Raw genomic sequence first — 24,873 nt, forward strand, 5'->3', positions numbered from 1 at the left:
TCGAAAACATCAGCATACTCGGGGGAAATAGCTTCAGTAAAACTGGAACTGAGATATGTGTTTATATGATGAACTTCTTTGGTAAAGAAAAGTAGATTCATTCTCAAAATGTCAATCAGACCCAATAATGAATATAGAATAGTAAGCTGAAGCAGTTCCTAGCCAAATAAAAAGAAAGCCCTACTGTGCCTTCGGTTTGAATTTCTTCACCTCCATAAGCAACATGTTTGGCACAATTGGCTACATTAAGTTGCTCACCGGCTCCCACCTTAACAAATTTGTCTGCTGACATAATATTGCACTTTCAGCTCTGTGGATTTACCATTGATCTGGACTGCACAAAACACTTCATTCTTTGCCAACAAATCTGCTGCATCAACCTTTTCACCAATTACTAATACACCATCTAAGTAGAAAGTAGAGTTGCAGATCTCTATATGATGAACTTGCTTTTTTAAGTGACTCTTCTTTAAAACTATGTGGGGTTTACTTGATTTGTAAAATGTTTGGCAATGGTTCCATTTTTTACACTTGTGGCATTGCTGACCAAATTCTAAGCACTCTTCTGTTTTAGACTCATGATTGGCACCACAATTGTGACAGTTAACAATAAAGCTTGATTTGGGATTTGCTGACTCACCCTTGTACTGCACTGAGCATGTCCTTCTCACTGGACTAGTCTTAGAACTAACTGGAAAACTATGGGTTTTACCTGCCACACCCACAGGGGTTACAGCTGCCATGTGCTTAGGCCTACTTCTACTAGCCACATGTTGCATGCTGTCTACATTTGCTCTGGAGCCTGTTGAAACCAAGCTATAATCACTTGCAAGCATACTTGTGTGCCTTTCTGTAACTTCATGGATTTGAAAAATCTCAATAGCTTTGCTCATTGTTAAATCATAGTCACAAAGCAAAATTTTTCTCACTGCAGCACCATTACTACAGCGTATAAGCCTGTCCTTTATCAACTCATCTTTTAATTCACCAAACCTGCACATTTTAGATTTGTTTCTCAGGTCAGTAATATAAGCTGCAAAAGTTTCTCCTGGCCTTTGATCTATTGTGCAAAACAAATGTCTCTCTAATCTAACATTTGTCTGGGGTTGCACATTTTCCTGAATTTGCATTTCAAAGACTTGGGGTCTTCCCTTGATTCAGCCTGTACAACAATAGGACAGTTTTCACCTTCTCCTTCATATACTGCTGGTGCATACACAAATGAATGCTCTCTTTCTATGGCCTCAGAACCAGCTAGGTTTAGCAAAATGAATGCTTTGGTGCGTGCATCTTTGTCAGAATAAGCTACTTGTATAAAAATATCATACTCTTACTCAAATATTCTCCAGTTCTCTGCAATATTCTGATCAAATATAAGTGGTGATTGTTTTTGAAATCCATTTGCCACAAACTATAGTAAAACACGATGTAACCCAAGTCCACTTGTAATTATACAAACATGCACACATATGCATATGCCAGAAATTTATGCCAGTACTATGACCAAGAGCACAACAAACCTCTAAGTAACTGAACTTTGCAAAATAAGTCTCCTGGGCACAAGAATACTCTTGAAATCACTGTACTGTAAGAAATCACCTCTTATCAGTTTAACAAACATTTCAAAATAACTGCACGGTGCTGATAAACCGGGCAGAAGAAGCTCAGAATAAAATACATTTTAAAGTCACTGCACTTTGTGAATAAACAGTACATAGCACACTGAAACTTTCCAAAAATGGCTGTACTTTGCTAAATAACTCTGTACAGTGCAAGAAACACTCTGTAATGATGGCACTCTGCGAATAGACATACCCAGCACAAGAAACTTTACAAAATGGATGTATGTTGACTGCACTTTACAAAATAGTTAAACTTTACACACAATAAACTCTTTGGAATAAATGCACAGTAATAAGCATACACTGTAAGCACTTTTACACACTTTGAGATACTTTGAATAACTCTAGTTATGTCCTTAATAGCTTCAATCAGTGTGAAATAGTAGTTTATGCCAAAACACAGTCACTTGCCAAAAACATGAAGTTGCCTTGCTTTATTTATGCTGAATGCACCCCTTTTGCCCTTTATTATATTTTTTTTCTCGTTTAATCTTTTTTCATGCCCATTATACTTTTATTGTGCCTGTTTTACTCTATCCATGCTCATTTTACTTTAAACATGTTCATTTTGTAATTCCAACCCCTTATGTGCTTTTCTAATAATTGTGTTATCAAATATATTAATTTCACACATTTTGTTTAATTAATAAGCTTTTTGTGCATCTTGCTTGCTTAATTATGCATTCTGTGCCCTTGTAATGCTCTGTTTTATCTTTTTAACAAATAAATTGTTTGTTCAAGTTTTGATTACCTTTAGTTCATTTCTGGCCCTTTTTTGTACTTGATTCTCTTAGTTTACCTTCACTGTTAAATCTGCACCTCATAGGTCTGAAAACCATTTTCTGTAATCCCAGTTCTGACACAACACTTGTCTGGTCAGGATAAAACAGGTGAACATCTGTGGGTTCTGTTCAAGCAGCTTTATTATGTACAAACACATCAGGATTGAGGCTTAATACCTTTAACTTAGATAAACTTATAAACAAACCAGCTATTGCATTCATACATGCTCACTCTCTGACTGCACTTTCAAAATGGCACTTATGCTAGCATGTGCTTGCTATTTATATGCATGTGCTGTCCTTGAAGTGCTTCTTAAAGGTACAACACACGCACACACTATTCTACAGGTGGTGCAATGCTTCATTACCATACACCGAGTTACATCATATCTCATTTAAGTCTCATTATGACTTAATCTGCATAAGCTTATATGCAGTTAGTGTAAGTGGCCTCTATGAGTCATGTCTGAGCTGTACTCATTCGCAGACAGTGCAAATAGTAGTGACACACCTACGTAATGATTATCCTATAACTCTCTTGAGTAACCCACTCATCGGGCACAGCCTGGCAATGCTAAACTCCCTGATCATGGTTTTCCATAAGCAGTCACCACCTATGGATTTTTTAAGTGTGCACAGTCGGTGTTTTCTTTCTCTTGGTTGTTTTTTCTCTTTTTCATGCTTGTTCAACTGTCAAGTTAGTATACAAGATCAAGGTGGGTATATGGAGGTTATCCCTGCAACAAATCCTGACATTTAGTTATTTATGTATTTATGTACAGCATGTATCTATTTATTTATTGTTTGATTGATTGTGGGATTAATTTGTCAAGCAACAAATTTAAGAATTAAAAAAAATAACACTCTGGCCACCACTGTCTAATCAGAAAGCCACATTGCCAGCATGATGGACCTAATTGTATTCAGCTAAAGTAAACTAACTAAAAATGTAACCAACCTGTACAAGTAAAAAATCCTAACATAACCCTCATTCCACTTTTAAAATACATAAAAAGATGACCTCATAGGAAAAGAAAATATAGAAGTAGATACAAAGCCACCCATGAAACAGACCAGAACAAAGAACCTGTACAGGCAACCTAAGGCTCTGTTCAGCACAAGCTTAAATATTTAATGTTGCATATTGAAATCAAGGGGAAACATAGAGAAAACAATGAATACATGGAGTATAAGGGGTCTGGTTTGTATGATATGTGAAGTATCTTATACTTTGGAGTTAAGGAGCTTGTTTTATACCTCTTGGCTTCAGTAAATAAATGAAACTCACTATGTGTAATTATATAAACCATTCATTTTGTAAGTACCTTTAGAATGGAAACTAAGGAGAGAATTTTAGTGCCATGCAGCAACTGTTTTTAAAGCTGTGGGTCATTGCTAGCAAAACACACTGCTAAATGGTACTCTAAAAACAAACAATTTATGTGAAAAATAAATTATGTATGTCTGAAACATATTTTTGCACTCAGCAGATGGTTCTGGTTTATTTCATTTTATGTTTCCCATTTTCTTGTCTTTGTTGCTAATAGCCAACACAGGTTTTGGTTAGATCTTAGAAAAGAACAAAACCATTTTATGAGGTGCGCTGTCAGCCTTTGCGACCCTGGTCACAGTGCATGCTTCCATATTAGCCACACCACTGATGTTCTCCAGGAAAGCTTGTTAATGTCTCAGTCACTGGTATATGTCCTATTCAAGCTGCACAGACTCTTCATTAGTAAGGGGAACAGCATATTCCTTCCAGTGGGCAGGCATCTCATAACCTAACAGCTAGGCTTTTCACATTCAGGGCTCATTTCTGAATCCAAGTTATTAGAGTCACAAGGAGCAGCAGCTCTAGCATCATGGCGATGGACTTTTACAGCTCTGACCACAACTCCAACAACATGGTCAACTCCTTCGGACCATAGCTACATAATAATCGTGTGCATGCACCTTTGAAAAATGGCAATAAAGCCAATTCAGACAAAATATACAAGAAAGATGAGGAGACAGCTAGCTGTCATTCTGCTCTAAGGCTGTTTCATACATTATTGCATAGTAACTTTCCATATAAAACTATCAAAGGATTCTAACTCTTCACCTTTATGCCCTTTTAAGTTACATTATCTCTAAATAAGTATAATAATAATATCAACATTCTTCTTTTACCACTGCTGCCCTGTGGTACAGAAGGATAAAGCCCTTATAGCACTCCAGATGACCATTGTTTGATCAGAGACATGGGTACCAGAGGGGATGCAGTGGGAGGAGGCTAATGAATGGCTGAAGTGTGTTCACCCATCCTGGAGGAAGAGAGGCAGCCTAGGCTCATTGCAGTAAGCAGAGTGTGAGCTTGAAAAACTGTGCTGCATATGCACTAAGATACTTAGTTGGGAAATTGCACATACACAGAAGCCTCAGTGCACCTCCTGGTGGCTGCTGGCAAGATTGTCAAAAGGATGGAGTACTTAGGGCACACTCCCTGACAGCAGTATGACACTGCAGCATTTCTTTGATCTCCTCCTCTATCCATGATGTGGGTCAGGCTGAGCCCTGGTGAGGCTAAAGTGGGTCGAGTAGACCCAATGAATCAGGAAAGGTGCTGGTGGCAGCTGATGGCTGGCTGTGCTGATGGTCAGCTGTGCAGTTAAAAGAAATATTTTGTCACTGTAATTCTTTGCATATTATTCAGGTGTAACATTTTTTATTATTGGGCATATCCATCTACCAGTTATGAACCACAGACATCTAGTCTTCATGGTGTATGTGAAAGTGATTATTTTACTTAAAGTTTCTTAACTTCTCCTTAAATGTTGCTAATGTATTACAAGTTGACTTTTTTCACTTATTGTAACATATAGGCTGGGATTTAGAAAGGTCTACTGCCAGCAGTAAGCCTTAAAATAGTCGGAAAACCATTTGCAGTAACCCTTTCTGATTCACAGACAGGCCCACGCCAGTGATTCTTCATGGCTGGTGGAATCACCCCAGTGTGCTAGCTCTACAGCCATGCTAAATGTTAATAAAGCATTTTGAGGGAGTAGCCTATGCTAATTAGCCATGTTCTCTCCTTTGGATATGCCTGTTGAAACGGACTTATTATCTCAGTTGATTCAGAAAATTACTTAAGCTTGTAAATTAACATAACCAGCTATGTTTATTAACACAGTCAAAAAGCCCCATTCGACTGTTAACTCTTACAGAAGAGTCTGTGATTTAGGTCAGTGTCAGGGAGTTTAGCAGAGAGGTAGTTGTGTGTGTGTGTGTGTGTGTGTGTGTGTGTGTGTGTGTGTGTGTGTGTGGTGGGGGGGCAGCATGCTTGCATGCTTGCAGATGTATTAGTCATCTCAGGTGAAAGTGTGTAAGTGTTTGTGTTTCAGTGGTTGCAAAAGGGGGAATGGTTAAGGTCTAGGTACAGTTAGGTGTGGGTGTGTGTGTATGTACTCACAAATGTGTGTTTATGGGTGATGAGTAGTTCCATGAGTGTGATCAGTTGAGCAGGAGTATATTTGTTATATGTAAGCTGAGTGTGTGTGTATGCATGATGGATATAGTTATATATAATTTTTGTAGAAAGTCAAGCCCCTCTGTAGCCCCACAACCCCCGATAATTATACATACTAACTCTGATATTGCACTACAGTGGGGAAATGGTCATTTCACAATGACTGCTATGTGATGATGTTTTGTCCATTCCATATTACCATCTCAGTGTAGTAATGACTGATTTCCTGGACTTTTGATGAAATGAAGTAGACACTTGGGGGCTATCAGCGACTGCATTTGTCTCTGAATATGTGTGTGTGTGTGTGGGGGGGGGGTCTTCCATACATCTCAACATATACTCTCAAGCCTTCTGCAGAAAGCTTCTAGTACTGGGGGCAAACACTAGACACAACCAGGAACAGTTGTTAAATACTACTCTAAATGTATTGGAAAGTTAACAGACCACCAGGCTTTAGATTTCAAAGCATTTTCTAAGCAATAAGAAGTTTGAAAATCTAATCTATGCCATTATTTACTGACTGTAACCCTCTGTGATTTATAAGGGATGGGGCAAATACAACAGGCAAAATCAGGGACAAGTTGCAAAATCAGGACTAGATGAGAGGTAAGAGGGTGTCTGTGTGTGTTTGTGTAATGACGATTGAATGAGAAGAGTGCCTGTGCACACAGAATACACGGCCCGCTAGTGACGATTACTGCAGAAAGTGTTAACACTAGCAGTAACAGCATACAATTCCAGGACATGTAGTTTGTCTTTTCTCATTGTGACAACTTATGTCTCTGAGTTGCATTTCCAGCATTCATGTAAACTGCTTCCTTTGACCACAGCCGTTTACATGAGTGCAGGGAACATTTTTTTTTCTTAATTACAGCCATTATCACTTATCTAAAACAGTTTTTGTGTATTGCTTCATTAATAAAATATTTGTAGTGCATGGAGTGCCGTGATTACTCTCAAAAAACAGTTAAATAATATCCTGGTTAAGTGCTACTACCTGACATTAACAATGCCTAGAGGATTGTAAAGCACCAGCTATGTGTCAGATCTGCACTAGAAGCAGACAGCGCTGGACAGTAAGCACCAACAGCAAGGTATGAAATGGTTTTGTGTCAACTCCCATTTCTGCCTGCTGTCTGCTAAGTACATACATTTTTTTTTTTTTTTTTTTAATTAAATTGCTTCCCTTCCTCAGTGAAGATAAAAAACACTCCCCCACTGCCTTACCAGTTCATTGTTTTTTTGTTTCTTTTTTTTTTGTTTAACTTAATTTTCATTAATTTCTATTAAATGAAGAAGAGAACTACAAAGAATTATGAGTCAGTCAGTGGATTGTAACTCTATGCTGTCCTCAAAATGGTTGTCAACATTCACTAAGTGAATTTCTTGATACATGTCTCAAACTCATAGTAAAGAAATTATGACACCGATCTCTTCATAATCTTCTATATAACTGACCTTGTGCCTGGGTTATGGCCAGAAAGGGTCTGTGGCCCAATGCACCTACTATGTTACTTAAATAAACAAATGCATACATACCTTGTTTTGGGGCAATATTAGTATACAGTTTGTAGCAGAGATATTTTGACAAGTCCTGCCAGTGGACATGATACAAACAAACCAGGCCAGTCCAACATGATGTTTCCAGGTTCTTATTATAAATTTATCCTTTTCTGTAACAGGAATCGTAGACCACAAAAGCCAATAGTTGATATATAGTTACAGTTGAAAGGAAATCCATTTTAAGAACAGAAACAATGCTGAACTAGACTGGTATACAAAGTTTGTAGTCATGCATAGATTTTCTGACATGTTCTGTGAGTTACATCAGATTGTCATCCTCTTTTGAAGGTCAGGACTGAACCCTCCCACCATCAATCTTGATCCAGTGAGTCAGAAGCTCAATCACTGAGGTGCAGTACTGTCTAGAACACTGATGCCAGTAACAACATACTTGCTTAATACAGTTCTCAGAGAACACAGAGTAAGAGAAGTGATGCTGAGGACTTCTGATTTTTAGAATGTAGTCTCCATCAGGGCTTCCCTACATGTGCTCAAGGTGAAATTTGGAGTGTGAGTAGCATGTATAAAAATGATGAAAGGCATAACACTGAATGCTATTTTCCATAGGAAATTATTGTCAGTGCAGTTTCTAAGTGTGCACTGAGAATGGTTCACTTGTTTTGGGAGATTCACCATTCTTCAAGTTGATGCTATTATGGAGCTGATGTATATAAATTCGGGGGGTGTTGGGGGCTTGCCCCACCCCAAAAAATATCAATTAAAATTGATTTTGTTCACACTTCTGCATTTCCGGCATTTTTCTTTCATCCTTTTGGCCTGTTGGCTTTAACAAAGTCGACATTTCATAGCTGAAACCTCAGCCAGGTGGGCAGGTAGGAAAAAGAATATACCCCCCCGCATACCACCGTGATCTAATTATATGCACTCACTTTATGCTTCTGTATGAATGTTCAGTCTCTAAGTCTCCTACTGCATATTATTTGAATGAGCAATAAAAAGCTTCATCCTATCCTTCAGGGTTTTAGAACATCAGTGTCTGTTTTCCTTTTGTGTGTATCCAGACAGTGCTACTGTTTCATATATGGAAAGCGATAGCTGTGCCTGGTGGGGCTACCTTGTTATAATTAATAAATAAAAAGTCAAATTAATAAAAATAAAACCTGGACCACCAGCTAAACCTGGAATAATCAGGAACGACTTGGGCATTGTTGACAAACTTCCATTTCCAACTTTACTTCCTGCTATTAAGTGATAATCTGGCAAAATTTCAAACCCCCATAAACCCTGAGAACACTGCTTCCTATGCAGAACTGTTCACAGAATCCCTGCACAAGCATGTTAAAAGCTGTATAGAAGTAGCTGTACTGACCAGGAAGAAGTACAGATCTAACGCAAAAACATATCACCCTGGGGCAATCACAAAATCAGGAGGCTGTATAACAAAAGGAAGAAAATCATGGCAAAAATTAGGAGGTGCAGCACCCAGCAGGATAAAAGCACTCTCATCAAACTAAACAAACAATTCAGGACAAATAAAGTCTATCAAAGCCAAATTTGAGTTATATTTGGGCTCCCAGGCCAAGGACAACCACAAGGCATTATTTAGCTATGTCTGCAACCTCAAAGGCAATACACAATTGAGTGCAGAGCTCATTCTAAATGGATCCAGCTATACTGAGGTAGAAAATATAGCAAACCTACTGGCCAATAAATTCAGCTCCAACTTTACCCCTCTCTCCCCTCAATCTTCCCTCAGGAAATACCTTTGAATATAACTCCCCCCTGCTATCACTAGGGGACAGATCCTTAATTCTCTGTCTAAGACCAAGAACACTGCATCAATGGGCCCAGACAATATCCCAGGATGCCTTCTAAATAGCATGAAACATGATCTATCAGACCCTCTGGAACTGTTATTTAACTGTACCTGCCAAATAGGTTTCATACCTCATGAATAGAAAACAACAACAGTCAACCCTCTGCACAAAAGTGGGCCATCTACAGACCCTGGAAACTAGAGACCCATAAGTGGCACTAGTCTTGTATGTAAAGCCATGGAAGGAAATGTCATGGAAATGATCAGTTGTGATATTGCAAGCCTCCAGACACTAAAATCAACCCTGTTTGGTTTTGTCAAGGTCAGATCATGCCTACTCAACCTGGTGGACATCTTTGAAAAGGTCACCAAAAGAACAGATGAAGAAAAAATGGTTCACACTGCCTACCTTGACCTGGCCAAGGCATTTGACACAATATCCAACTCTGCATTGTTGACAAACTCAAGAGGTTCGGTACAAACCTATATGTCACCCAGTGGGTAGCCAACTGGCTAACAGACATTACCCAGAAAGTAAGAATTGGGGAGTCCACCTCTACAAAGAGGCTATACCCTCAGAGACTGGTCCTTGGACTGCTCCTTTTTGCATTTACTTCTGTGAACCATAAGTTAATAGTACAGTTTGCTAATTTTTTAAGTGTGCATTGATAGTGATCTTAATGCAACAGATAGAACTGGCTGGTGGCAGTTGTTATTATAAAAGCAGGAAGAGGTAATGGCATTAGAGGTATACCTCCTGGAAGTCACTATATGTGTGAATGCATACTAGTTTTAGCCAAGTTTCAGTTACATTGAACAAGGCAGTACTGAAAGGGACTGTGTTGAGAGTAAGATGGATGAAATCCAGAGAAGTACTGTTTCACTTTTAAGTGTCACAGAGTGAACTCTGAGTGTGGCAGGTATTGTCATAGTCCAAGTTAGCAGTGCTAGTTTAACATTTACTTTTAAGGCCTATTCCTCTTTCATGTTGCAATTATTAACATTGTTTGAGACACTTCAGCTTCTGTGACTGACAAGGAATTTTAATTAAGTAGGTTTCAGCGAAATAACCAGATCTGATGGTGTGGCATGAGAAGGCGAACTAGAAATAGACACCTAAGGGTGGCTACATAAGAAAGCCTGTAGGGAGCACTCACAAAAGGGTGAAAGCATGGGACTATAGACAGGGATTGCAGTGAAGAGCATTTCAGTCAGAACTGAGTTATGCAGCAGAACATCTGGAAAAGAGTTTAATGGCATCTAAATGCCATGAAGGCGGAAGTGAAATAAAAAATAGGATGCAGCTAGAGACAAGGGGTCTGTGTAATTGCCATGTGTAGACTGGAGATTATTCACACATGGAAAGTGTGCTCCTCTGTCTGGGCTTAGTCATCTGGCTAAAGACAGAGCAAAACTCAGGACAACTATTCATAACTCAATAGTACATAACAGAAAGAACCATAGTGAAATGATTTTGCTCTCTCTGAAAGGCAAATAAATTACCATCTTTCAGTGCCACATTAATGGTGGAAAAACTTCAAGAACAGTTTCATTAACTAAAGCTAGAACAATCATTTGAGTCTTGAATGGATTACTGGATGGCAAGTAAATACAGTGTCAATTGTGTCCTGACCGATTTCTCATATAGAGTATATGTAAATCAAGACTTAAACCACAACTATCAGAGTACAATCAATTTCCCACTATTACCCAAACGTTTTCAGACTAAAGACAAATGTTTGTTTGTGTCTTTCAGCTTTTCCCGGTTAGAGGTCGCCACAGCAGACTCCGGTCCGCTAATGATTGGTAGTTGATTTTTACGTGCCGAGTTACCAGCCCTGATGCACAACCTTCAACGAAGGTACGCCCATTCATGCATATCTCCATGCAGAAGACGCTCTAGCTGAGAATCGAACCGGACAGCGTCTTACTGTGAGGCGACAACGCTACCACAGAACCACCACCGCGGGTTCAGACTAAAGACAAATCTGAGGTAAAAGTACAATATGTAATAATGTGCATAGAAAAATAGTCAGAAAAGAACTCAGGACGTCAAATGTTAGAAACTGTTCCAAGTTTTAATATAAAGCTTAATCTGAGAATTTGTGTAGAAAGCATGGAAACATATGTGATGTGAATGATTGGAAATTATCACAGTGCTAGCTCAGACTGCAGTTCAGATGTATTAAACATTTTGACACATGCGCTTTGTCCACTGTATCACTACTACTGCTGCTAAGCAGGCTTTCTCATATATTACCTGATCTGAAGGTAATTAAATGGAGAAGTCTATTATAGGATTGCTAAATAGCATTAATGTTGCCAAATTTAATGAAACTCTTGCTGAGTATTAATACAGTATATTTTCTGGCGCAAAGGCTAATGTATCATTTCTTTTTTAAGCTTATGTACAAGATATTCAGTGCATTTTATTCAACGCACTCAAATGGGCACATTTTAAAGTAAGAAATCCTGAACAGGATATCGGTCTATATATTGCAAGAAAACACAGACAAACATGCATGCCTGCATGTACATATACACATACACTAACTATGTATATCTTTCTACACACACACACACACACACACACACACACACACACACACACACACACACACACTGCCAGGATTTCCATTTCACCTACAGCATGTCTCTGGGATGTAGGAAGAAACCTGAGCACCTGGCAAAAAAAACTCATGCAGATACAAGGAGAATATGAAGACTTCAGACAGAAGTTTTAAAAGAAGGAGCCAAAGTAAAGATCCAAGATCTATGAGGTAGCAATGTGGGCAGCTGTGCCACCCTAAATGCATAATGTTTTGTTTAAAATCAAAGCAAATTATATCAGAAGCTCCACCAGCCTATTATGTTTCAAACTGAAGATGCCCTACTGATAAAACAAAGATATGTTATTTTCTTTAACAGTACCAATGAGGTTGACAAATGACCTTTTTATATGATGGTATTACAACCTAATTATTCCAAAAGACCTAGCCTGCACTCCGGGTGCTATATTTTCACAGGCTTCCTGCCTTGAAATCTGCTTATTATATAGAAGTACTTAAAATTGTTTGTATATATTTCAGTCTTCCATCCCATATTCTTTGTGAGTCTTCAATGATTTGGTCACTATTCCCATCTTGTCCCAGCTAGCCTGTCAGATGTGGAGTAAGGATTCTTTTTTTTTTCTTCCACAACTGTAAAGCTCACCACTGTACGCTGATTGTCAGAATACTGTCACTGCATTTAAAGCACCTCTTCCATGCGTATTTATAGGATATGCTAGACAATCTCAACATACGGAAATGTCGAAATTCAGTACGTCGAGACCAAATAGTTGAAAGTGCAGTTAACTGAAACTACACTATGCCGAATCCACAAATGTCAAATCCACCACTATCGTGGTGTCGCGTTCGTGACGTGTGGTGCGGTTTGTGGATTTATCTGGGGTTTCAGGTAAGTGTTGTGTGTTTGAGGATAGGGATTTTAGTGTGTGTGTGTGTGTGTGTGTGTGTGTGTGTGTGTGTGCGCGGTGGTGTTTTTTGTGTGTTTGTGTGTTTAGTGTGACCTCGGAGTTAGAATATATAAGTAGGGGGGTGTGGGGTGCAGGGGGGCTTGCACACCTTCTTATAGGTAGGTTAAGTGTGTTGGTATGTTTGTTTAGTTAGGTAGGCATATGTGTGTGTGTGATTATGTCCTGGTTTGTGTGTGTGTGTGAGAATGGTCGCGATTGTAGTATTCGTGATTGTGGGTTTTCGTGTATGTGGTTTTTCGACTATTCATTCTCGAAATACTGAAATTCGACATTTCAGTATTTCAAGATTGTATAGTGAATCCGTATTTATAATACTGCCTGTCCAACTTTTTTCTTTCTTTCATTTGTATGCTTGCTTTTGTAGTCCAGTTTACAGTTTCTTTTTCGTTAGCCACCATGTTTAGCAGTTATATTTTAGAGTGTCTTTTGACTTGCTTTTCTACTTTAGAGTTTATTCCTAGGACACAGATGTATGTACCTCACCCTTCAGCCACAAGATGTGAAAACACTGTATTCCTACAGCTCATTTCAGTTTCTGAAAATTCAATGTCTGCCTTTGATTTCAGTATTGACCAGTTAATCATAACATTCTAACCACATCCTCAGTCAGTGCATTCATAAATTAGTTTTTCAGTGTTCTGCAAACAAGGGTGATAGTCTGTAACACGTTAATGCATGCTTTGTCCAAGTTTGTCTTTTGTGAGAGAAAAAAGAAGAGTTGTTCTATCTGACCTTACATAATAGAACATTTTGTTGCCTGTAATAAAATGCCTTCTTTAATTGTTCCACTATTTCTGCAACATTGTCTTTAAAACATTTACATATAAGCAAGTGATATAATTAATGATGGGCAGCACCTGTGTTAAATTGATTAGAGAATGTGTAACAGATAAAATGCTGTAGATACTTACGTTCCTGCTAATTAATGCCTCCTTTCTTTGGGTTGCTGCTAGCATCTTCAGTATCTTGCTGCTTGCTGTCAGTTTAAAAGGGCATCCCCAGGTTAACACTTAGTAGACCAATCATCAGTCAGTAATTTGAAATGAATATAGGAATAAATATGATAACGCATCTAGTCACTGTCAGACAAGACAGCTATCCCTGAGGCCATGTCAGCAGGATAAAAGGTTATGTCTGAGCAGCCAGAGAGATATGCCATTTACTCAGCTCTGTGGGGAGCAAAATCAGGTTTCACATTGCTGCTGCTGGGAGTTGTCTTCCCACTAGAATTTGTCCATAGTGAAGACATTGCAATATGTCTCCTATGACTCTTTGATCCTTGTTATTAGTGGGAGATCCATCTCCGAGATTCCAATGAATCAGTGATGACAGGAAAAATACTTTTCAGCTCTTCAAATTCCTGTCTGAATAACTTCTGAGTTAATGAGTAATTACCAGCGTGCATGTATTAAAAAAATTAAGGGATCAAAGCAGCTCGAATCATTAAATGAATTTCTGAACATCCTGCAGCAGACGTGCATATAATTTTATACAGTCCTTGTTAATGTTTTGTAGCTGCAAAAGCATCATTAAATAAAGCTATTAGTCCTGTTTAAAACCTTGTATTAAAATCTCATAAATAATAACATGGGTTCACATATTAATAGATTAGAAAAAAAGCATTGCAAACATTTTTATCCATGTACTACACATATATGCTTTCCCTTTTGACATTTATCATTCACTCCAGCAATATATATAAATTGCTCAATTCCTGCTCTCCCTTAAGCCTTTATCCTCCTCCTCCTGAACATTATTCTGAATGCATTTTTCCCACAGATTCCACATATCTCTATGTAATTTGCTCCTTCTCTTTTCTAAAGAGCCCACTATCTATTCTTTCTTCCCCTTCTCAAAATTCAGGATTTTTTTGGTAGCCAATAACATTAAACTTAGAAATGCCTTACTATATCTGGTGTTGAAACATGAATCATCTAACTTATTATGTGACTGCACAGCATAGAACATTTCCCTGCACTACAGGCATCATTACAACCCTTCACAGTTGTTCAGTCTGAGACAAGGATAACAAAGAGATGAAAGCTGTAGTCAGTGATTTAGGATGTGTTGGATATAGCCTTTAATTTGTTTAAGTCACACTCGTTGCGTGTGTGTTGGAGAGGGGGTATATTTTGTAATAATTGGGAAATGTATCTTAAGTGTGAAATGAGAAGTCTAAATGGGATAGCAGCCCTCCCTGCAAGCAGATAGAAAATTACAAAAATAAAATCTATTGTTTTCTTATAACCTTTATATGCTGATTTAGATACTATACTTCAGTTAAATTTTATTTGGATTCATTTACTCTCACTAAAAGAAATTTCATTTAGTAGTAACATCACAAAATGAACTACCAGAAAAGGGCTTTCAGCATATTTCAAACCCCTGACCTTATATATACCAACTTCATGGCCAAACAGCAGTAAGAAAATGTGCAAACTTCATTATCACTGAAAGTGGGTTTTAATGAAATTATTTTATTTACTGGCATTAACTGGAAGTCCCTTTTGTATACCTGCCTGACTACCTTTTATTTTTGGTTGCTATCCTTAAGTGAGAAAATGATTTATTTGTTGCTTGGTAACTCCAAAGGCACTATGCCAATGAAAATATATGGTTAAGCGCAGAATCCTATTGTGTCTTGATAAATAAAAAGTGATATTACTATTGTATTTATAATCATATTTGAAAGCAAATACAGCAATACAAGGACAAATAAGCATCCTTACTGCTCAAATGCTAATACTGTTTCGGTTAAGAACCACTAGTTTAAGAAAATAAACTTTACCCCCATTTATTATTAAAAAAGTCCACACAGATGCTAACATTTATCATACAAGTCACAGGAACAAAAGCTGTTTTTCCCTTTGGCAGTTCTTAAGTATAAACCAGTTAAACCTGTAATTTCCAAGACAGAAGCTACACTTAATTAATTTTCCCCTGGTCATAAATACTATTGACCAGGCACTGAATTATTCTTACTGAATTGTTTTCATGACATCCATCTGGGATTTTCATAACACTTTCCCAGACAGTAAATAACTAACATAACTGCTGTAGCAGTTATGAAAATGGCAGTATTTCAAAATGTGTCCATATTTGATTTCATTCTGCAGAGACTTTTGAGACTTCAAGACCTTCAAGACAAGCCATCAGTGTCATCACCTAAAATAATCAGTGTTAAAGGCTCAGTATTGCAAACACCCATTTAAATCTAGATTACAAAGTCAGCATTTCTAATATCAGGATACTGAATACATGCCTTTTTCCTCTGAATTTGCTGATTCATTTTTCAACATTTAGCAAATACTTCCCTGAAAGCAAACCCACAATTAGAATTAGTATCTCGTGTGCAATCTGGGCAACAAGTGTCAGCTGTCATCAAAACAGCTTTCTTCCATCTGAAGAATATTGCCTAGATTAAATCCCATATACAGTTTTTCAGACTTCAGGATAATGATTGTGATGCCCTTGCACTGGCCAGTAATCAAGGAGCCTCAGTCCTCACCACCAACACCAGTGAGGGATATCCACATTGGAAGGATAACAAGTACACACACAGTAAAGTACAATTTCCCTTAAGAGCACGCAGAGATCAGAGATCACGGTCAGTATGGGTCTGGTTTCTCCCTTTCTCTCCAAATCCCGAATAAGACTTCTCACTTGCACAGCTATAGGGTCCACATTTCAGCCTAGTGGTCAAGCTAAAAAGTCCATCACCCTCTATCCAACCAGTGCCTCATGTCCCTGCCTAAGTAGCTGAAATACACACACACTTTAAGATTTGATTTATATGCAAATGCACAGACACTCCTGGGAAAGGCTGGCACAGGTTCTCCAGCTATGCCCCCTTTCTGCCCAGACTATAAGGTAGTACCGACTCTCAGCAACCACTACTAGCAGCTACTATAAGGCCATTCCCAAAGGGTGACCAATTTCACTGTGTAATATTACTGGTATCCAAATAGTAAGTGTAATCCAGGGCTAAGGCTATTCTAGAGTGGCTTTTTTACAGTATCACCAAATACATGCAAGTACTCTAGAGCTTAAATTATCTCTACACAAAACAGCTACAGATAAAAAGGTTTTAAAAATATTTAATAATAATAACTAAAAGCACAAGACAATACTCATTAATTCAACACAATGACAATAAAGAGTTCAAAAATAACATGAAAATGCTTTAAAGCACTATTGGATAGTCTGACATAAATATAGAAAATGGCTAGACTAATCTGGTTAAATTCCTATCTAACTCTAAAGTTCCTTTAGACCCATGAGCAGCACCGGGTGTCCCTTTCCTGTGCAGTGATGCCTTGCTTGCTAGGTATGGGTCTCCCTTCTTCCCCAACTCATCTGAAGTAGCACATTGTCTATCAGCTAACCAGATCCTCATGTCCTCAGGCAAAGTGCTAAGGGCTTGTTCCCTCAGCAAAAGGTCTGCCAGCCCTTCAAAAGTGGTGACCTGACATCCACTCACCCACTTATGGAAATAAGTACTTAGTTCAGCAACATATTCACACACACGTTCATCTGCCTTGCGTCTATGCTCACGAAACATTTTCCTATAAGCTTAAGGTGTTAGGTTACAAAATTCTATCAAACTGTTCTTAACAGCAGTATAATCAAAAAAATCACAATCAGATAGTTTAGACAGCACAGTTACAGCTTTCTCATGGAGTAAGGGGGTCAGGAGCCATACCCAGAGCCTTTGGTTAACATCATACTGTTTACATATCCTCTCAAACATATGAATGAAACTATAAAAATTATCCCCCTCCATAAATTGTGGAAGGGATTTACTGACCTTTTGTACTTCTGGGGTCCGATTACTCCCTTCCCCATTACCTCCATGACTCTGACGAACAGTCAGCATCTCTTTTTCATGTTGCCTCTGCCTGTCCTTCTCCTCGGCTTCTATTTCCAAATGCCTGGCCTCTAACTCAAGTCTGTTTAGCTCCAGATGGATTTTTAAGTTAATTGCAGAAAGGTTGAGCTGTCCATTCTCTGAGTTTTGTACATCTCCATGGCCAGTCTGATCATCCTTGTCATCTTTCCATTCTTCTCTGCTGACATGCTTGCCTGCTCTCCCTGACTAACTAAGCTAACAAAAGAAATAAAACAATCATGATCTGAAATCTGAGTGTTCACTGCATGGCTGATATGGAGTACAAAAACACCTTCAGTGATCACTGTACACAAGCTACAGGAATTCACTATCCACACCACTACAAGCCAATTAGTATGTGATGTGGCTAACTCACCACAATCAAACAATTAATATTTGATGCGGATATCCCACCACTGTCAAACAATTAATATGTGATGCCCGTGCACTGGCCCAGTAATCAAGGAGCCTCAATCTTCACCACTAACACCAGTGAGGGGCATTCACATTGGGAGGATAACAAGCACACACACAGTAAAGTACAATTTCCCTTAAGAGCATATAGAGATCACAGTCAGTCTGGGGCTGATTTCTCCCTTTCTCTCCAGATCCCCAATAAACCCCCCCCACTGGCATAGATATAAGGTCCAGATATCAGCCTAGTGGTTAAGCTAAAACCTCCAGCACCCTCTCTGTCCAACCAGTGCTTCGTGTCCCTACCCAAGTAGCTGACACACACACACTTTAAACAGACACTACTGGGGAAGGCTGGCACAGGTTCGACAGCTATGCCCCCTTTCTGTCCAGACTGTAAGGTAGTGCCAAGTGCCACCAATCACTACTATCAGCTACTATAAGGCCCTTCCCAAAGGGTGACCAATTTCACTGTGTAATGTTACTGTTATCCAAATAGTAAGTGTAACCCAAGGCTAAGACTATTCTAGAGTGGCTTTGTACCGTATCACCAAATACATGTAAGTACTCTAGGGCTTAAATTATCTCTGCATAAAACAGCCACAATTAAAAAGCTTAAACATATTTAATAATAATAACTAAAAACACAAGACAATTCTCATTAATTCAACACAATGACAATAAAGAGTTCAAAAATCACAGGAAAATGCTTTCAAACAATGTTGTAGGATAGTCTGACATAAATATAGAAAACGGCTAGACTAATCTGGTTAAATTCCTATTTACCTCTAAGAAAAAACACTGCTTTAAATACTACTTACATACAGAGCAAGCAAGTACTTGTGAGTGGATGTTCTTACCAGATCCAAGATAAGATGCAAAATGTTCTTTCTCTCTCAGAAAATCTTAAATTGATAATACACAGTACTGCTGGCATCTCAGATTACATAATTTTTATCACTTCTCCTTTAGTCCCCAGGCTAACAGAAACACAAAATTTACATTTCTTTTTAAGCTGCATCTGCCAGGAAACCACAGCAATAAAAGACACTTTTACATGTGAAACCTAGAAATTATCTATGTCTTAAGACAATAGAAAGAATTTTCTAGCCCAGACATCCTGTCTCCGAGGTTGAGATCAAACAGTCCTGAAATGCTTTGCTTATCAGCAGGATGCACTGTGGTTACATTTCTGAAGCTCAGTACAGCATATAGTTTAATCATAACATATAGTTCTCTTTGCATTTTTAAAACAAGCCTGTGGATTATGTTAATATTTACAAATAACACAGACTTATTTACAAAATTCTATCTGGCTAGACCGGCAGCCTTTCAGTTTATCACAATGATAAATGAAAAGTCTGACCAAACTGCTTACATTTTTAAGACATGAAAATTATTATTTTGAACATTCAAGTTGCACATACTTGTCATAGTCTAAACTGTGGTAAAATTTATATGACTTTCATTTATTGCCTACTGGCCTTAAGTAAAGAGATACACAGAGAGGAGTGAGGAATCATGCTATACAAGTGTCAAACAAAGGCGAGTTTCTGGTCCAGAGAAGAATTCTGCTGTGACCCAAAATAATGTCTGGATTCAAAGAAAGGATAGCCTGCTTTAATATTTGGATAAGTATTGGATGTTATTTGAGTGTAGTCCAGTATGAGTCATATTTAGATGATTATTAATAGGCCTACTTGTTTTGAAAGAGATGGCCTACATGTTTGATGTTGTGGTTCCTGTTTACTGCACACATAGTGCCTTTTTTTAGCCAAAGTCTATCTTTTGGATATTCCAACATAGCAACATACACCTGACTAGATCCCAGTCATAACCATATCAGGGTTACTCTGCTTAATGCCAGAAGTCTAAATAACATCCTGCCTGATCATGAGGCTCTTCTGTGACTTGAACACATGAATATATGTCTAGTGAGACATTGTGTTCATTTAAAAAGTACTCCTATATCAGGGCTCAGCGCCTAACAAGCTATCAGACCCATGGGTTGCTATGGGAATAGATCAACTTTTGTCAGAAACCCTATCATGTCCGGATTTCCTGTGACCCTCAAATAGAATTTATAGATGTCCATGTCAGTCTAAACAAGACACATTACAACTCCGTAACCATCTTTAGCTCATCTTACATGTCCCCTGATGACCATAAACAATGATTACATGTGCCAGCTGAATTGTCCAAAAATCAAAATACTTCCATAGCAGTAGATTTCAATTATCAAGCTAGTAACTGTAAGACATACACAAGGTGTACCTGGTAGCTCCTTGACTGAGAGCCATGGTTAGGTCAGTTGGTATGCTGGGAAGTTTCTAGACTGGCATCCCCCTCAACCCATATTCAAACACCAAAAAAAATCCCATATAAAAAAGGGTCTTCAGAACAGCTGAAGTGTATTAAAACCCTTGAGCTAGCTCCTTGCATCTAAAGACATGCATTGAAATAACCATGATGTCAGGCACAGTTGTTTAAATGGATGTCTGTAATGCTTTCAGTCATTATCAGCAACTAAATTAATGTCAGCAATGCTCTCAGTCATTATCAGCAACTCTTGTGGAGCCCAATCCACCCCCCTAGCAGCTTGCACCAGAGACAGCTGCCTCTTTACCCCACCATAGCTGTGGTATTCCCTTCACCTAATAAATGCAATCTTCCTTTAGCAAGTTATTAAGATGCCCACTGGGAGGTCTAATATTCTGGATCTTGTCTTAATGAACCGAACCTCTTTCTGTACCTTACCAGTTGTAGCTAAATCCTTGCTCACATCGAATCACAAAGCAGAGGTCTTCTTTTGTCAAACCACAAACATTGCATTACTGAGAACTTCTGAGTTTAAGCATATCTATAAAAACTTTGAGGTGCAATACCTCCATCCCCATGCAGCCAATGGCTGCTACCTATACCTCGGAGTTTTACTTGTATTTACTAAAATGACCCTAACAGGACCAAATATAATGGAAAATTAAAGGGTTCAAATATGGGATTGTTCAGTATATTAGACAGCCCAGCTGTAGTTCTGCTGGTAACTATATACCCAGCAGCTTAATTAGTGTAATTTGCAAAGCCACAGAAAACATCACATTGCTCTTTAAAACGATACTTACTGAAAACCTAATTGCTGTGGAACTTTATCAATCTGGTTTTATGAAGGTAAGCTCACGCCTACTCAGGCAATTAGATTTTTTCCAACGTGTTATGGAAGCTGTGGAAAGTGACTACGCATTTCACACAGCATACCTCAGTCTGGCTTAGGTATATCACCAGATTCCTCAAGCTTGTATATTGCAACAAACACAGAAACCTAAGCAGAAGTCTTTATATTATGGGTGGATAGAAAACTGTTTGTCAGTCAGAAAACACAATGTTAGAGTAACCTCAGAAAGTTTAAACATTCAGTGGTGTCCCAAAGGGTTTTGTATCTGTACCTCTTATTAATTCAGAATTTGCTGTTGATTGTGTTTCTTCAACTTTTAATACCCCATTCACTGCAGTCTGGTATAGACCTTACAAATAACAGGTCTAAAGAAAATGGGATTGAACAAAATGCTACAAACACAGTATCATTACATTTGGAAAACAAAATTGTTCCCTCCATGTAGCCCGTACAGCCTTCACTAGACTGATTCATTCATCAGAGATCTTTGTACTTTTTATAGCAATACCCTGTCCCTTGACTACCATATCACAGTTGTCAGGAAATTATTTTATTTGACCCTCTAAAGGAAGCTCACCTATAGCAAAATAAGTTTCTACTTATCTTTTATTAGACCAATTATTGAGTACAGTGCCCCTTTTGGCATGTATTTGTGTAAACACATTGCACAACTCAAATTACCACACAGAATTCTAACTAAAAAGACCATAAGCCCGAAGTCACTAGGCTATCAAAATAAATGTTTATCTCAGTGCTTTCACTTATGATTTTCTATATGTTGATTTATGTTTAACAATTAGGACCCTGCCCTCCTTGACCTTTGACACCTTCTCAAAACTACCAGCACTGCAAACACACATACTAACAATTTCAGTCTTCAAAAATAAATAAAAAGACAAGCTGGTGTGATAAATGTATCTTTCAGCTCATACCCCATCTTTGGAATAAACCGCGTATTAATATTAAGCATACTATAACACCTGGCACCCCTAAGCTGAATCTTGATAACTGGTTGGGTAGTCATAAATTCTTCCTAGGCCTATATTTCCTGCCCAACTGGAGGCAGGGAGAGCTATGTGAGGGCTGGCGCTGGCAAGGCTTTAACTGTCCTTGCAGAACCTATGACCATATAATTTTATGATCCTATGCAGTGCATTTGGAAGCCCAAAGGTGGATACCAACCTTGTAATATGGCAGTCTGACAGCTGCTTTTAGTAGTTGCCAGCAGGATACAATGAATTATATTTGGTTGAATGAGTTATTTTATTCCAGTGATTTTAAGGTAAAACATTTTTATATGATGGTTTGTACACTTAATCGATTTGACTTGTGCATAATTATGTGCAACACAGATTACCTGAATGATTTCACACTTGGAGTTATCAGTTGTAGGTTCAGCATAGAGCATAGTTAGACATAGTGTAAAATCAAGGCTATCTGACATGGCAAGAGATTCTCCTGGAAGGGTACTGCATATCACCTGTTTAATTCTTTTTGACCAATACTTTTTTGTTTTTTCCTATTAAAACAATCAAATTTCCCCTTTGACTGTCATGTTTCCATGTGAAACATTATAGGAAACAGTCAAATCCTGGGATTTCTCCTTCCCCAAGAGTAGAAATTGTTACTCTATTTTTACAGAATAAATTTTCCAAACAATTATGTCTGTTTCATGACTTGTCTATATAATGGTATTGTTATATGCTGGATGTCATACAAGAAGCATCAAAAATGAGACGGAAATGTAGCAAAATGTGAATAATGCTACTCAAGTGATCACAGGGACCATACAAATGCCTAACTATATATTTTCAAGTAGATACGCTTAAAACATTTTGCCACATTTTGCATGCTCACACAGAGCCATGTGTGATAACTTTAGAACAGACATGTGCCTACCAATCCAATCATCAAAAGTAGCTTTAAAGGTAATGAAGGTAGTGCTCTGACCTATACTAGTAGTAGTTAACTTATCCCATAAGCTGGCAATACAATGCGAGGAACCTATACATCCAGTGAGTATTCTTTATTTGTTTTTTCACTTCAGAACAGCTGACAGACTGCTGATTACATGAAGAGTTGGCTAATCTAAAATAATAGTTGAATGATTTAAGATATATATTTATTGATTGTTAGAAATCTGTGGGGCCTTTTCTGTTGAGTGATATGCTTAGATTTGTACCTTACAAGGGGGCATTGTTTTTAGTAATGAGACTGATAAGGGAATAGGGCAGCAATGTGATGACTTCTGGGATCAGCACAATATTATCTTGGAAGTTAACTGAGTCATATAAAAGGATTTCCTGACTATGGTGGAACCGTCATGACTGAATGAGAGTGAATTGGCCACACTCATCTCTCATAAATATAACTGTCTGACTGTATCTATCTGAACAGCAGTGTTATATATAGTGTATAATGAAAGAATAGCTTTTTTTGCTGAATGCTAATACAGTGGCCTGCTTTGCATGTAGCTTGAGATTGTTTTCAGTACACCACTTATGTGCACATTCCAGCCATTGTTGGAGCTGTTTAGTATCAGTGAATGAGTATAATAGTGACCATTTTGTGGGCATCAGCAAACTTAATTACCCACAGTTCTGGGGTAATGGCTTGAATCTCTGCAAAATAAATGCCAAAGAAGAGGCAACCCAGCCCTGAATTCTGTTGTACCCCACTAGCTACAGTTTTACATTCAGAGAAGGATCTGTCTGATAGACAATTTGCAATCTAATACATAACGTTTTGAATAATATCAGTATGGAGATGATATCAAAATACTTGGCAAGGTTGAAATAAGCAGCATGTATAAAGTGACCACTGTCCACAGCCTCTTTAACCCTTTTGAAAAAGCTTAATTGGATCAGGAGATAGGACCTGCCATTCCAAACAAAACAAAAACAAATAAATATTTGGCACATTGGGGTCTAGATCAGTTAAGTTGCCTATGTCTGCATTAATGAGTCCTACAATGACATACACAATTCATAAACCTAAGAGCAACTCTGGAGCCATTGATAATTTAAATAAACAACAAGCTTTCATAACAAAGTACTTTTTCAAGTTGATTTTAACAAAGGACAAAATACATACACTTACATATTTCATTTATTTGACCACATAACATATAAATCAGTCAAACAATTAATGAAAGTATTTAGTCAAATAACTTTCTGTTCTTGCTGTCTTTGCTTGTAAGACAGGTTTTAATCAGATGCTGCTACCAAGACCTGGTAGAGTTCCAACTCTTAAGATGTTAATTCACCTATACTTCTTATTTTCTGTCTTTAAGTTAATGTCACCCCTCCCCCCAATTATTCATGTACTACATATAATACTCCACATTAAAAAATATGTTGTTCATTTGTTTAAAAACATTTCTAAAGTGCATTAGTTAAAATAGATCTTCTTACCTCTGGCATATGACCCTCTCTTTGTTCTTTCAATTTTCTATTTTTCATCTGTACATCAAATGCTGGACAAACCTGATACAGAACAATATAAACAACATTTTTTAATCACTGTCTGTGTATATCCCAAAGTTATATTAATTTTAAGTCAACTGATGTAAAAACATTTTTTTTTATGTATGAGTGCACAAAAGTTACACTT

Source organism: Protopterus annectens, chromosome 13.part0 (genome assembly GCF_019279795.1).
Source record: "Protopterus annectens isolate FY-2018-M chromosome 13.part0, PAN1.0, whole genome shotgun sequence".
Taxonomy (NCBI): domain Eukaryota; kingdom Metazoa; phylum Chordata; order Ceratodontiformes; family Protopteridae; genus Protopterus; species Protopterus annectens.